The sequence below is a fragment of the Schistocerca cancellata genome, chromosome 1, assembly GCF_023864275.1.
Source record: "Schistocerca cancellata isolate TAMUIC-IGC-003103 chromosome 1, iqSchCanc2.1, whole genome shotgun sequence".
NCBI lineage: Eukaryota > Metazoa > Arthropoda > Insecta > Orthoptera > Acrididae > Schistocerca > Schistocerca cancellata.
Genome location: NC_064626.1, coordinates 328,019,243 through 328,035,284, shown reverse-complemented (window position 1 = coordinate 328,035,284; position 16,042 = coordinate 328,019,243).

The following is a 16,042-nucleotide window of genomic DNA, read 5'->3' as shown; positions in this document are numbered from 1 at the left end:
TGCGGTTTGATCCAGATAAAAATATCCACCCGTTAGATTTCTGGAACGATTTTGAAGATGTGATTCCACCAACTTGGTCTGAACGAGAGAAAATCTCATTTATTAAAAGCCATTTAGCAGGTGACGCCTTGCGTTGGTCCGCTGATGTTATGTTGAAGTGTAAAACTTTAGCGGAGTTTAAAACAGCTTTCATTAATGAATATTGGTCTAGTAATAAGCAAAATGAAGTGTTAAGAGAATTTTGGAGTGGAAAACGCTTCAGTGCAGGCAAGGAATCAATTAAAGAATTTGCTAGGTCATGGATTTCACGTTTGTCACATTTGGCGGAAAAGCTAAAGCCAGAAATGATTATATTAGGTCTTGAAGCCAAACTGCCATGGTATTGGCAAACCAGAATTATATCGGCCCCTAGAGACAATCTTGATCGTTTCATTGAATATTTGGAACGTGTAGAACGTGTTGCTGCCAATGAGGAGCAGGCACGTAATAACAGAAATGCCACTAACAATAATAGTAATTTTAGGAATGAGCAAAATGGTAATGTAAACATCAGAACAGTAGGTATTCGCCATCCTAAGAGAGGTAGGAATTGGGGAAATAATTATCAGAACCAACAATGGCGTCCAAGAGATAATAATTTTGTGCCGAACAGAAATATGCATGTAAACAACAGTACGGAAAGCAATGCTGTGCCAGTCAATTATAATGAAACTAAAGAAAACAGCAATAGGCCGAGGCAGGAAAACTAGTTCCCGTCTATGAGGATACTGGCGCTCACCAGGCGGTTACTTTTCCTAAGCCAGTAGTTAAGGGAATTGGTAAGACAGATCAGAATACTCAAACTGAACATGTGGATGAAGAGTCGGTAGCATCTAAAGATACAACAGAAATATTAGATCACTCACAGTATTTGATAGATACCGTGTTAGAAACGCTTTCTAAGTGGGAAGAGAAAGAAAAGGCGCAGCAGTGTAACAATAGGGAAGAGCTACAAAATATTGAATTGACAGGTGAAGAAGCAGAAGAAATTCATGCTTATATTTACGATGAGGATGATGTGCTCTTATCTAAAGTGCCTGTGCAGGATGTTGATAATGTACTAATAGACTTAGGACAGGAGATAAGTGAGAATGTAGAGGGTAGGCTGTTGAGGGTCGATGAACCCAGTAGCTGTGACCAGTTGTCACTTGAGAAGGAAACCGACGATAATGGTGAAAGTGGTTTAGCTGTAACTAGTGCTATGCCCGGTCTGGAGACGAAGAATCGCTCAGACTACAGTAATTTGGGTTATGTTCAGCAAACGAAATGTAATGAAGTCGTGCGGTGTTTCGATTTAAAATTAATAGACCGACTGGAAAAGGCAGCTGAAAATATAATTCCGGAAACCCCTACACACTGTGACCTAAATGTAATGAAGACAGATGTCAATCACTTTAGTTGGAGACAAATCCAAAAGGAACTACTAGATGAATTTGAGGAACCACCTGTACAACCTAGAATAAGCCACCCTATAATAATAGTGAATATGTTGGGTATCAATGTACGTTGTCTCTTAGACAGTGGAAGTGAGGTGAGTGCAATATCTCAGTCCTTCTTTGATGCTTTACCTGGTAAAGACAAGCTTACCGTAATGAGGGTATCAGGACTAAGAATAATTGGTGCTACTGGCAAGGTTTCAAAAACGGTAAAGCAAGAAGCTTTACTACCCTTTAACATTAATGGTAATTTAGTTGATCATCCATGTTTAATTGTAAACAATCTCAGCATTGAGGTTTTAATTGGCATAGATTTCTTGTCAAAATATCAGAGTGTTGTGGACTTTGAGAACAGCCAATTAAAAATGGTCTTACCAATAACCGGAGTAATTATAGTACCTTTTAGTGATAAACATGTAGTAACAGATCATGAAACTTGGGAGCTGCCTATACGAGTTCTGAAAAATAGGAGGTATTGGGACGAAGGTGTGAATTTTAGTAGCAGTAAACTGAACACAGAAGAAGAAGAAGAAGAAGAAGAAGCAATTGTTTTAGACAAAATAGAAGCTAAATTGCAGGAAATCGATAAAATTTCCGCCAATCAAAAGGAAGAACTGAGACAGGTTCTAAAAAGGCATCATAAGGTATTTTCAGATCGACCTGGCATAGTCAAAGGTTATGAATGTCAATTAAAAGTGAAACCCGGCCAAGTGTTTTTCAGGAAGCCATACCAAATACATGTAGCTAGGAAGGAGGCGGTTCGAAAGGAAATACAGAGAATGCTGGAGTGGGGTGTGATTGAGAAAGCGGTCAGTGAGTGCAATAATCCTCTTGTTGTTGTACCAAAAAGAGACGGGAGTGTCAGATTGGTCTTGGACGCTCGTTGGTTAAATGAAATAGTGGTTAGGGAAAGTGATAGACCGCAGAATATGGACGAATTATTGCAAAAATTCCGGGGAGTAAAATTTTTAACTTCTATGGACATCACGTGTGGATATTGGAATTTGCCACTGGCGGAAAGTTCAAGGAAGTACACAGCTTTCTTGTACGAAGGAGTTTGTTACCAATACCGTGTGGTACCTTTCGGACTTAATATCTCTGTTTGTGCCTTCGTACGTGTGATGTGCCATGTTTTAGGACCAGCTCTAAGTAATAAAATAACAGTCTACGTAGATGATCTGTTAATAGCAACTCCTACCTGGGAAGAACACATAGCTTTATTAGAGGAAGTGTTAGAGGCTATTGAGAGAGGTGGCATGAAACTAAAGATTGAAAAGACAGAGTGCGTTAAAGAGGAAATAGGTTTCTTGGGATATAGGATAAGTGGGAAAGGTATTCTGCCTGACCCAGGCAAGCTAGCAGTCATTGAAAAATTTGAGGCTCCCAGAAACAAGAAGCAGTTGAGATCAATGTTCGGTCTTTTCGGCTTCTATAGGCGTTTTGTTAGTGACCAGGCTTTTAATGCTCCCTGTCTTCACCTCCTGCTGAAAAAGAATACCCCTTGGGTTTGGACAGCAGAATGTCAACAGGCGTTTGAGGTGCTTAAACAATCTTTAATTAATAGTCCAATTTTACATCATCCTGATTTTGAAAAGCCATTCTGTATGTCTGTTGATGCTAGTGGCTATGGTATAGCTGTGGAAATATTCCAGGTAGAAATAGAGAACGAGCAAGAAGTGCACAAGACTATAGCTTTCGCAAGTCGATCTTTACAGGCAGCAGAGAGAAATTATGGCATCTCCGAACTGGAAGCATTAGCCATTGTATTTGGAGTACAAAAGTTTGAGCAGTATTTATTAGGTCACAAGATAATTGTTTACAGTGACCATAAGGCGTTGACCTTTTTAAAAACCTGTAAGTTGAGGAATTCTCGGTTGGTAAGATGGTCATTGTATCTCCAGCAATTTGACCTTGAGGTTAGATATATTCAAGGGAAAGACAATCTGGTAGCTGATGGGTTATCTAGAAGTGCGGAGCTCTGTGATGATGCGGGAATTACAGCAACAGACCTAAATGAAGTTCGAATGTTTGCATTGCACGAAGTAAAGGAAGAAAGTACATTAAAGAGAGTGATTAAGAACTTGAGACGTGAGCAGAATGCAGATGACCAACTGAAATTAGTGAAGAGCTATTTAGGAAATGCGAACTATCCTAAGGTTTCACAATACTATTGTTTGCATAAAGGTATTCTGTTTAGGAGGAAAAAGATAGGTGTTTCTGAGTGGAAGCTGTGCTTTCCCTCACAACATGTAGACTTGCTAATCGACTATGTACACCTGAGGTATGGGCACTACGGTGCAAAGAAGTGCATTGCAAAATTAAAGGAAAAGGTTGTGTTTGACAACATGTACCGCCGTGTGGCCAAGCGTCTAGCATCTTGCGTAGTGTGCCAGAAGGTCCGTGCTGCTAACAGCAGAATACAAGGGGATATGCATTCAGTAGAGCCCACTGAAACCCTAGAATTACTGGCTTGTGATTTGTTTGGCCCTCTTCCTGTTTCGAGAGGTGGTTGTACCCATGTTTTTGTTGTTGTGGATGGATTCAGTAAATATGTTAAGCTATACCCAATTAAAAGAGCGAATGCAAAAACATTGGTTGAAAAGTTGGAAAAAGACTTCTTCGTGAACGTTGGCGTTCCGAAGAATTTGCTGTCAGACAATGGGCCTCAATTTACTTCTGATAGATTTAAGGAATGTCTAGATAAGGCCGGCGTGAAACATCTGAAAATATCTGCGTATTTCCCCCAAGGAAATATGAGTGAACGTATTATGAGGGAATTGAATAGGCTTTGTAGAACTTATTGTGCTCGAAAACACTCAAGTTGGGCAGAGCACATTAAGTATTTTGAGAATGTAATTAACAACTTAAGACATGATGCAACTGGTTTTGCACCTTGCGAATTGATGTTTGGCCAAGAACCTCACAATGTGATAGCAGATATGGTAGAATTCCCTATTCTAACGCAAATATCCACAGACGAAAAGAAACTAAAGGCTAGGGCTAATATGAGAAAAAGAGCGTTGGAAAGGAAGAAGCGGCATGACGCAAAAGCTGTACCTACTAGCTTTGAAATAGGTCAATTAGTCCTTGTTAAAACCAAAGAAAAATCCAAGAAGGTAAATGCAGAAACAAAGAAATTCATGTTCGTATACCAAGGACCTTTCAGGATCATAGGAAAACCACATGCCAATGCATATAGGCTAGAATACCCTAAAAGTAAGAAGCTATTAGGTCTAAGGAACGTGATTGACCTAAAGAGATTCATAGGCAGCCAATGAAGGCTGTAGGGAGGAGGTTGTTCTGTAACCTCTACACAGTGTGGCAGCTGTGCAGTCCCAGCTGTGTGAGATCTTCTTTCCCTTTCAGGTCTCACTCATTCTTCATCTTTCCTATCCACCAAAATTTAGATCTCTTCTTTCAGACATGAAATTTTTCTGTCATGACTATCAGGTCATGAGTTATGTTACCATTCTATCTACCGATCAGTGAAGAAAGATACCTAATGTGATAAACTGAATAGTGACAAACAATAGAGAAGTATGACGTAATTAAGATACAAATGTATTTGAGTAACAATTATGTGTAGTACCCTGGTAATATAGTAAGTACAAAGTGTTGTTTGGTTGGAAATGGTCCATCAACAGTAATTTAAAAAGATGTATGAATTCGTGTACAAGCAGAATCTGAAGTGGTAATGAAACCTAGTGGATACATTAGAGCTAACTAATAAATAATAAGAAAGAGATTGCTAAGTGTTATGAAAAATATGCAGATAAGTTGTAAGTTTAAACTCACCTGATGTAGCAAGGAAAGGCAGTGTAATAGAAGTGAGCAGTGTTTGTGGTTGAGTCGTGAAGGACACGTCCCTGAAGTATTTATAAGGTTGGAGCTGGCCATTATTTAGTGTAGTGTGTGACAGGATGCACCTACGCGTATTGAGGTTATGAGTTGGAAGCGTGAATGCGACCATAGGTACCCTTATGTTAGTTGAGACAGAGCAGCTCATGGTGTCCTATAGGTTTAAGGAATTTAGCATTACGCTCGTCCATAATTATTTGATGCACTTTAGTGGTAGGTCCGAGAGAGACTACCTGAGGTTTCAGCATCCGATCGAGTGGAAATGGATTGCCACGTGAGCAAACTAATCAGCCGCAATACCCTATGAATATGAAATAAATGTGCTATCCTATGCTTTAAATATTAATAGAGTGAGTGGTAAATAAGTATATACACTAGCAATATGAAGAAGTAACATACTGACAGACGTGAAACATGAATTTTAGCTCAGCATAAATACACTTCAAAGTAAGTAAGACCCTAATTGCAGATGTGGAACTGACAACAGCAGAGGACCAATAAGTGGATTTTGTAGGCAACTAAACGTAGTGTGTTTTGAACACTCAGGACTGTACTATTACCAAAAGTTACTCACATATACAAAGAAGCTGAGAAAACAACCACTAATCATACTCATACTATCTCTAAGAATAAGATAATCAAAGATGATTCAGTTAAGTGCTTAATATACAAATGTCAGGAATGTACCGAGCATTGGTTCAGTGTTCCGGCCCAGAAATAATAAATTGACGTGAAATAGGATTCATGATTGTATGCCATGAGCATAGATTTTCTCTAGTACGTGACTAACGGCGTTTTGAGCCATTTATTTACCGATTTTATGACATTTAAGTAACCGCAAGAGGAATGTTGAAAAAAAGTTCTGTTAACTTTGTTCCAGTAATATATTGGAAGTTAAAATGTATATATCCCCATTTCATTGTGACCCACCCTTAGATATTGAGTGAACAGAGTCTGAGGCACTCTTTTGTTTGTTCTACAGGACAAACCAGATAATGGCAGCCTGGTAGCTGCGTGAAAGCGTGGAGTGACTTGGACACAACTCACAGTGACCCTCCCCTTTCCCCCATGTAAGTTAGAGAGAACGTGAAGGACGCACACCATAGCAACTTCCCCTCCTCTACCCTTGTGAATGGAAGTGTAGGACGCCAGCCAAAGCGGCTACAGCCACGTGTGTAAAAATTATTTGTGAACTTTCTTTCAGGTTTAGAAAAGACTGCTAAGAGATAATCATCTGTTTATGTATCATGTTATTTTCTTTGAATTTGTGTATGTAAAAGTGTATTTAATGTATTTAATGGGTCTAAGATTTTCATAATTTCTCAATTATTATGTGTTTGTTGGTCTAAGGCAATATGCATGCCGAAATATTTCAGTGACTTCGCTTAACATTTTGAGTACTGACATTGTTTAAAAGGCAGTGAACATGCCCACAATTTAAATAATTAATGTAGATAATCAGTTTTCTTTAATGTTTCTACATGTTTATATTTCAATTTTGATTTTTATAGGGAGTTAAATTGTACTCTTGCTTCCCTTTTTGTAATTAAATTTTTTTTCTCATTCATTAACATTCATAAACAAAAAATTTAAGTAGAGGGTGATGTAGGGAAGCAGCCTACTCACGCTGTAGTAAATTCACATCAGTTTCCATTGTGTGCCAGCCAGTCTGCTGTAACTAGCTCTGACGTCATAAATGTTGCGCAATACCTTAAAATTCAAGCAAATGATCTGAAACTTTTCCAGCATGTAAGGAATAATACTAAATTAATGTGTATTAAATATCAGTGCGATAACTTCAGCCATTTTTGTAATTTGGGCGTTTTTCTAAAAAAATAATTGGCGCAACAGAAAGGAGCTAGAGACTTCAAAATTTATATTTAGACTCATCTTTCATAATGATTTAATAAAAACAGTACTTTGGATTTCACAGGTTAAGACTTTAGTGGAAATTCATGATTTTCTGGTTTTCATCTCAAAACTGAAGGAAGCAAGATAGATTAAGTAGGCTAATGAATAAGACTAGGATGTTTAGATTTAAATAGGTTGGAGGTCCGCTATGACTATGAAGATGTGAAAAGTTTCTTTTGAATACCTATAAAATTATAGCGATAGCGGATCTCAAAAGGACCAGTTCAGAGCTCATTTGCTGCGTGCAGCGTAACTTAATTATTTCTCTCGCCCAAGATATTTAACTTAGCCACGTCATAATTTTATTATAAATACTTACCTGCGTGCTAAATGCACGATTAAATTAACAGCTTCATAAGCCATCAGCAAAAGAAGCTATAAATTATTATGTAACTTGAAGTGGTGCGTTACTAGCCCAGCGGCCAGTCGTGAGAGCCAAGTTAGAGCCGGCGTTCTCTTAGCCGTCCGCACCGAGGCTATATATATAAGAGCACTGCGCGAGTAAGGAAGGCCCCAGTTCTCTCCAGACGCTGAATAGCACGTCAGCTGTGTCGGGAGTCGCTTCGCTACGGTAGCGCTGCTACAAACTGCCTCGGGTGCCGTATTGAGTTACGATGTATACGCGTAACTGTGAAAACATTTCAAATGAAGGATTATTTTGGAATGATTTTCATTGCCTAGCTTCAGTTTGCGTGTTGTTGTATTTTCACGTGCCGTCGCGGGACAGACATTCTACCAATCATTTTAGCGTGGCGTTTGATGAGATTTTCTCATCAAATTTTGGCGAGCATTCTTTTGACATTCAATTCGGACATTTATAGTTGCATCAGCGAATTAGACTCTGAACTGCTCTGTTTGTTAGGCTGTTGGGATAATTGTGATGTTATCAGTGAATTTCAGAATATACTCAACTATTTTGGAAAATTGTTTTTGATTAGAAATCCCGAACAATCTCCTACTTCTTCAGAGCTATAAGCTGCAGCTATAATAATATTCTCAGGTTAAGTGGGCACTAGGAACTCTCATTGCAGGCTCCACGTTTCGTTAAATCACTTTCTGGGTGCCAAAAAGCAAAGAGAGAGCCAGTGTTGAGAACGGCGAAAGACAGCATTATACAACATTCCAAAAGCCGGGAAGTGCAGTGTTTTTCCCACGTTTAAATAACAAACTTTATTTCACAAGCAATTTGCTTATACTCACTCGCCGCCCCACAGTACCATCAGAAGAACTTCCACCCAGTCGCGAAGAGACAAGACTGACATGGATATCGCTGAATAGACATTGTACAAGATAGATCAAGTGCTAAATCATTAGGTGGGGACTTTTCCTGCTAATAAGTTGTATATGAATGTTGCGAAAAAGAAAATAACAATGCATTCCATGAACTGTACATAATGTCGGAAAGCATGCTGAGTTGAGAATCTGCTTCAAACAACGCCAGATATAAATATATATTCATTGCGTCGTTATATTATTGTTTGGTTCCAAAATAGTACGTTTTATTTTTGTATCTTTCATACGATGTGCTTATAGTTTCATTTTATTTTATGTATATGTTGTATTTCTGTACATGTTTTATATGCTGCTTTTGACATGAGTATATAAGGTAAGGTACCTAACTTTTTCACCTCAAATTAATTTTGAACCGTTAACCACATTTGTAACCTATTTTCACCCAGACGAATAGTGACCTAGGGTTCATCAAACAAAGAGAAATGCATTCTCAGAACCTCTCTAATAACGGAGATGGGGCATCAACGTATTTCAAATAGTGATATACTATTTTTTGCCACCACAGTTTCAGATCTCGATGAGACAAATTCAGTGATACCTCTTCTGTAGATCCAATACGAAATCATAAAGTATAAATACATGAGCAGAGGGATTTTTGTCGTATGCTGCGGCCATTAAATGGTCCACCATACCTAGGTTTGCATCGCTCTCCAAGGAAAACTTGGCTGTCAAGAGAATAGATAAGTGATGTTTAGGCTACTCTCGATGAGAACCTGTCTTGATGGGAAAGGTCTGTTGTGTGTCGCCCTTAGAATAAGTTAACAAAAGTTCAAAAGTGCGGAAGAATGACGGACTACGTCGATCCCGTTAGTTATTAGGAAAGCTGCAATACATTTACAGAGTTTTGCATATAAAACATCCACATATTAGATTTGTTAACGATTTTCAAGAGTGCAGTGTCATTTACTAACGGGTAACTCGTCGACATACTTTTAATGTATGGCGAGTGCCACCAAAATACTTCAACATCATAATAACTGTATGCAGAACGATTCCCATGTAGATGCTGTTCCATTCCTCAATATCAGCAAAATACTTCGTGTGACTGGAAATTTTCCCCAAGAAAATACATGCAAGGGAAGATTGCTACCAACGAAGCAAAGTAGCGGACTTGCATCTGCTACGTGAAACCCGCTTATACCACTTCTCGTCAAATATATAGAGTTTTGATATCAGCTAAAGAAGTGTTCTACGTATTATTCTCTAAGGTAAATATCACCTGTTTCATATCTTTCTATGTAGAGAAATAAATGACAGTCATTTTCAACATGGTTTTGGAAACTGTCAGTGGACTCTCCAGCAAGACAGTAATTGTGTGGAGACACTATTGTTTATTAATAAGGCCACGTTCAGAAATCAACGAAATATGAGTCTGAGAAACATGCTCTACTGATCAACGGAAAATCCACATTGTCTTCGGCAGGTGTTCAACGAACAAACAATGGTGTGGTGTGAGGTAATCGGACGGCACGTGACCGGCTCTTATTTCGTTGATGGTACGCTCAGTAGGGAAATGTAACACGTTTTTAAGCCTAATTTTTCTCCTAATTATTAGAGTATGTGTACCTTAGGCTCATCAAACGATCGATATGCCCATAATCCTTCAGTAGCAAAAGAAGCTTTGAACCGCTTACTTCCAAACCGGTGGGTGGAACGCGGCAGTCGTATTCAGAGATATCCAGCCCGATTGTCTAATCTGACGCCGTTACAGTTCTTCCTCTGAGGTAATGTAAAGCATTTGCTCTACAGGGAAGTTCTAACGACAATGGAGGGGATGAGAGACGGAATTACGCTACACATAAAGAGATTACTTCAGATATGTTGACAGCGGTGACTTTATCAGAGATGCAGCACGTGTGTAAATATCCTCAGGAAATGGTTCTCACTTTGAACATATGAGATAATACACAATAATGTCTTTCTCGTTTTCTGTTCATAGTCTTTGGTTTCATTTACTTCATATATATTTTTTAATGTCGGCTTCTTGGCGGGGTAAATAATTTATTTTTCATTTCAAATATCAAATTTTGTCCTGTAAATTCTAATCCTTTTGTAACTAACAATGATTCATTGGCAAGTATCAGATGTTCTCATGGATGTCTGACCATTTATTGAAAATTACCAGGGATAAAAATAAGTTTACAGTGACATAACGTTTTCCTTGGTACCAAACATCTCTAAACTTTTGTAAGGTCTAAGCCACAAGCATGACACTGTGTGTTAACGCTGCGGCGCAGGTATCCTTGGACAGTGGAGCAAACTTTCGGATGGAACGCCAAATCACTGCACTCGATGTACTTTTACCAGTGGTTTGTTGTTAAGGAAACAAAAGGGTTACATCACCGAATATGTAAAATTGAGGTCTGTTATTCCTGTGGCATAAAAACTATACTCCCATTAATAAAAAAGAGATGATATCTGCATTTCGGTTATCAAAGAAATTGCGAGAACGCATTTTGTTTGTATCATGAGCACCTGGTCACTTTTCGTCCTGGCGAAAACGGGTTACTGTCTTTCACGAGTCTAAAGTAAGAGTAGATTACTGTTGTCCGTGTGTAGTGTTGTTACCAGCGTCAGATGTCGGCGAACTCGTACGAAACTGCATTATCAGGACCTGGCAGAATTCCTAAGGCGTCTCATTGTAGGCCTACGTTTGGCCGCCTGGTCAGATCGTACCACATCAAGATCCAACACATCGTAACCTCTTCGCGCGGCTGCCATCCGACAACAGGTAACGGACTCCCTGACATGTTCTGTGTCATCCCTTACCACTGGTCAGAGACTAGCAGCAGGTGGACTTCATAATTACTATCCCATGCGTATGCTGCCGTCAATACCACAGTACAAACAGTTGTGTTTGATGTGATGCTCCGAGCGGTCTAAGGCGCTGCAGTCATGGACTGTGCCGCTGGTCCCGGCGGAGGTTCGAGTCCTCCCTCGGGCATGGATGTGTGTCTTTGTCCTTAGGATAATTTAGGTTAAGTAGTGTGTAAGCTTAGGGGCTGATGACCTTAGCAGTTAAGTCCCATAAGATTTCACACACATTTGAACATTTTTTTGATGTGATGCTGCAACCAAGAAGCATGGACTACCGATGAAAGGCGTTGTATGTTTAGCGATGAATCGCGGTTCTGCACTGCCCCTGATGATTACTGTTGGCGAGTACGATGGGGACCTCGGAAGAGGTCCCGTTCTTCCAATGTTTTGGAGAGGAGCAGCCGTTTTACTCCTGGCGTGATGGAGTGGGGAGCCGTGAGGCATGTCTTCAGGTCACAGCTGCTAGTGTTTTAGGGAACTCTAAACCGCCCTGTGGTAAGTCACGGACATCCTCAGTCGCCATGTGTTATCTGTCATGTGACAATGACTTTTTTTCAACAGGACAATGCTCGTCCTTACATGACACTTCTCCGTATGAACTGTCGACGTGATGTGAGATACTCCCATGGCTACTAAGATCCCCAGATCTGTTACTGGTGGAACATGAGTAGGACCAGCTTGGACGCCAACCCCGTCTCAGAGCCAGTCTTCAGGATATCAATAAGTTACAACAATTGAGGGTTAGCTAGACTCAAGAGAGGATACTGTTGCTTTCTGACACCCTTTCCAAACGAATCAGTTCATGCATCCGGGGCAAGAAGGATGACAACGTCGTAGTGAAAAGTGGGTCCCTACCGTCAATCTTTTGTACATTTTGAAAGTCGCGAGCTCTATCATCTTATCTCGTGTTTTCTACTGAAAATCTCGTGCTTACACTTTTGTTAACTTTACTATTACAGAGATCGCCTAAACTTTACTTTTTTTAATTGGTCCTGTGCGCAACAAATAACTTACTTGGTCTTTCTGCTGCCACTGCTAGATCTGCTGCATTCCATTATTTAACAAAATCATAAAAAAAACCTATTATTCATGCTGAGTGCAATGCATGTTCTGTATGGCGACTCCTGCTGTTGCTGCGGCTGCTGCTGCTTACTACAACTACATATAATTCAAGAGAAAGGGTTTGGTCAAATCTAAACTCGATAAATGATAACCCAAACAAGTAATTCCTTTTTTTAAAAAAACTATATTCTGAAAGCGATTCTTTTTCATTCAATTAACAAAACGCTAGAAGCTCTTTGAACAATCGCTTCGTATGTAAATCTGCCTCCAGTGGCATTAAAGCAGTATTACAATTTAATCAAACTTTTGAGACAGACTGAAATACTTCACAATTAAATATATAATGAAACAATTCGCTGAAAATTACAAAAGAAATCAATGACAAAAATCAATACTTAATCTATTCGCCTAACAATGGTTCACCTTAAGAATTCAACTCCTAGTATTATCAAAATTACCGCCTGCTGCTACGCACATACACAAACCCTTTTCTTTAAATTAATAAGCGCGCTGCAAATTATAAAAAAATATCAACTCAGTATCAAATCCTGTGTCGCTGCTGGCGGACACAGCAGTACGGCAGCTCGGCGACGACCCCTCGCCCAACACACGTGCGCAACACAGCTGGCGGGCTCCTACACTGGCTTCCAAACTGCCACAGATTAATCGGTGCGCTGCGAAGCGCGACAACGATATCTTAGATTCCAGAGCTTGTGTATGCGCGCTGTAGCCAACCTTTAAATCCTAAGAAAGTATTGCCAACTCTCAATTTAACTGGATTTTGTGATAACTGCGAGAACATCGTATACCAAATCGACCTATAAAGTTTCATTTCGTTCCTCCTCCCTTTCTGGGTGCTTCACTTTTTCTGTCAGGCAGTCCAAATAAAAGGACCATGACTCCAGCTGGCGTCTTGGCTAAATGAGAGAAGGGAAAGCAGTCGTGATTTTAGCCTAGAGTGGGGAAGTTCAACAGTCTCTTTTAGGAGCAAAATTCACGTAACATCGTCGAGTAGTCGCTCACGGAGAAGGAGAAGTGGCGCGGAGCCGTGAAGTAGACTTCCCCGCTGAAGGCCCGCTCAGTCCATTTGGGAGCGCGCACACGATGCGCCGGCGGTGGGTGCGCGGCGCGCTCAGCCGCTCTATCGGAGCCGGAGTGCCCGACGCCGTAAATCGGCGACGCCCGGCGCCCGCCTCACGCACCCCGGAGATGAGCCGTCGGAGGCTAAAAGCGGCCGCCGCCGCCCCCTCCCTGCCATGCCATTAGCCATTAGCCTCGCGTGCTCTGCGACTTCTGTGGCACTGCCTTTTTCTAAAGGAACCGCTAGAAGCAGTAGGTGAGCCAATGAACCACGGAGTAAAACTACTTACGGAGTACTGAAGTACTCGTATCTGACATTTCCGTCAGAAACAACAATCTTCCATTTTTATCAGAAACCTTAGCCTTGCACGAAGTCACAAACCTGTCAACTAAGCTAGTCATTTAAACGCTGCATGTCGGCTGAGCTGCCGATTCCAGTGTCTTGCGAGGTGGCGGCAACTTGAGAAACAGATGGCCAGCGTGTGAAAGTGCTCTGAGAGGAACATGCGCTGGTCCTAACGGGGAATAAGGATGCTGTCGCCCAACCTCAGAACAGAGTGCTACATGAATATGATTGCATTACACTAGCGAGCCGCCACGGCGTTCATTGGACCGTCACAAGTATCTACGGTTGTGTCCATTATAATTATCCGGGCTGTTATGCCGTGGTCGGTTGATGAATTCTGTGTCGATTCCCAACGTTTCGTCTCCGACTGCGGGAGACATCTTCAAGGGGGTCCGTAGCTCGATGGAAGGTCCAACACACCCACTGGCTCGCTACTGCCTGCCGCTAAATTCCGCGTCCGCACGCTCCCGCGCCGCGGCGTGACGTCACGTGTTTTGAAAACGTCAGTGCAATTGGCCGCTGTCCGTCGCCGTCGATCGCCGTTCCCATCACCCGGTAGTGGACGGGTGGTACACATCTTCTTTAACACCGGCATTCATATACCGTTTAATTTCACCCCCTCCTCCTTTCGGTTGACATTATTTGGGTGTTTAGCGATTTCGATTGTCTCCCTGTAGAGGCTTTCGTAATATACGCTTATGGCCGCTAGTACTTGCGTCTCCTCGAAACGAATATTGTGGTTCCCTGGCTGGAAAGCATGCTCCGCAACAGCTGATCGTTCCGTTTCTCCTCTTCTACAATTTCCCTTCGAGGAGACGCAAGTACTAGCGGCCACAAGCGTATATTATGAAAGGCTCTACAGGAAGGCAATCGAAATCGCTTAACACCCAAATAATTTCAACCGAAAGGAGGAGGGGGTGAAATTAAACGGTATATGGATGCCGGTGTTAAAGAAGATGTGTACCACCCGTCCACTACTGGGTGATGCCAAAGGCGATCGACGGCGACGGACAGCGGCCAATTGCACTGACGTTTTCAAAACACGTGACGTCACGCCGCGGCGCGGGAGCGCGCGGACACGGAATTTAGCGGCAGTCAGTAGCGAGCCAGTGGGTGTGTTGGACCTTCCATCGAGCTACGGACCCCCTTGAAGATGTCTCCCGCAGTCGGAGACGAAACGTTGGGAATCGACACAGAATTCATCAACCGACCACGGCATAACAGCCCGGATAATTCTAATGGACATGATATTTCCGGCCGTGAAAGTCTACATTTTAGTATCTACGGTTGGTTTACAGTGTGGTGCCCTCAGGGGCTCAGCATTAGTTGCTGGGTACGGGCTTGGCGACTGCGGGGTTCCTGACCTGGGAATGGTAAACACCGCTAGTTTCCTGCCACCGTAAGCTCTGGGCAAGCTTCAGCGGCCTCCGTGCGGTGCGGTGGTGGAACGTTGAGTGTTTCAGGGAATAGGGATCTTGGCTTAACCATTCGGATCGCGAGAGTGGGAAAATCCTCCACAAAAACCCTTCAGTCACAAGGTGTGCTGCGCACCAATGAGATGTATAGCTGTTGCGAACATTCATTAGTGGGCAACCTCTGGGGAACCTGCCGCACCTCAGTTGTATAAGGCTGACCTAATCACTGGAGGCTCTGTCTGGGTGGATTTTTCCCTGCTGCTTGTGGAACCGACATGGGACCCTCGAAATTCCCTCCTTCTCCTAACAGCGGAATGAGATGGCCGCTGGAGGGAACAACGCCCAATCTCACAAGAGGGCTTATGTAGCCTGTCCTCCTGAGTCAGAAGTTAGTTGCAAAAGTTTTGTCGCTAGTAACAGAACGCATACTGGTAATCACGATGCATTTTTAATAGTCGAAAGGAAAGAGGATAGCTTAGAGAACTTTTCATCTTTCTGTAGGCAAAAAGACTTGAAGGATATTGCTGGAACTTTAAAATTACGTGATCTGAGGCTTTCCCAGCGAATGTGCCGTATCCAAGGTTCTCGGGTGTCTAGCCGGATCCGATCGTCGAAGTTACACGATATTTCGGCGAATAATTGTTCCGCCATCATCAGGTGGTGCTGATGATGGCGGAACGGTTATTCGCTGAAATATCGTGGAACTTCGACGATCGGATCCGGCTGGACACCGGAGAACCCTGGATACAACTTTAAAATTACTCAAACGATTGGGTAATGTGACA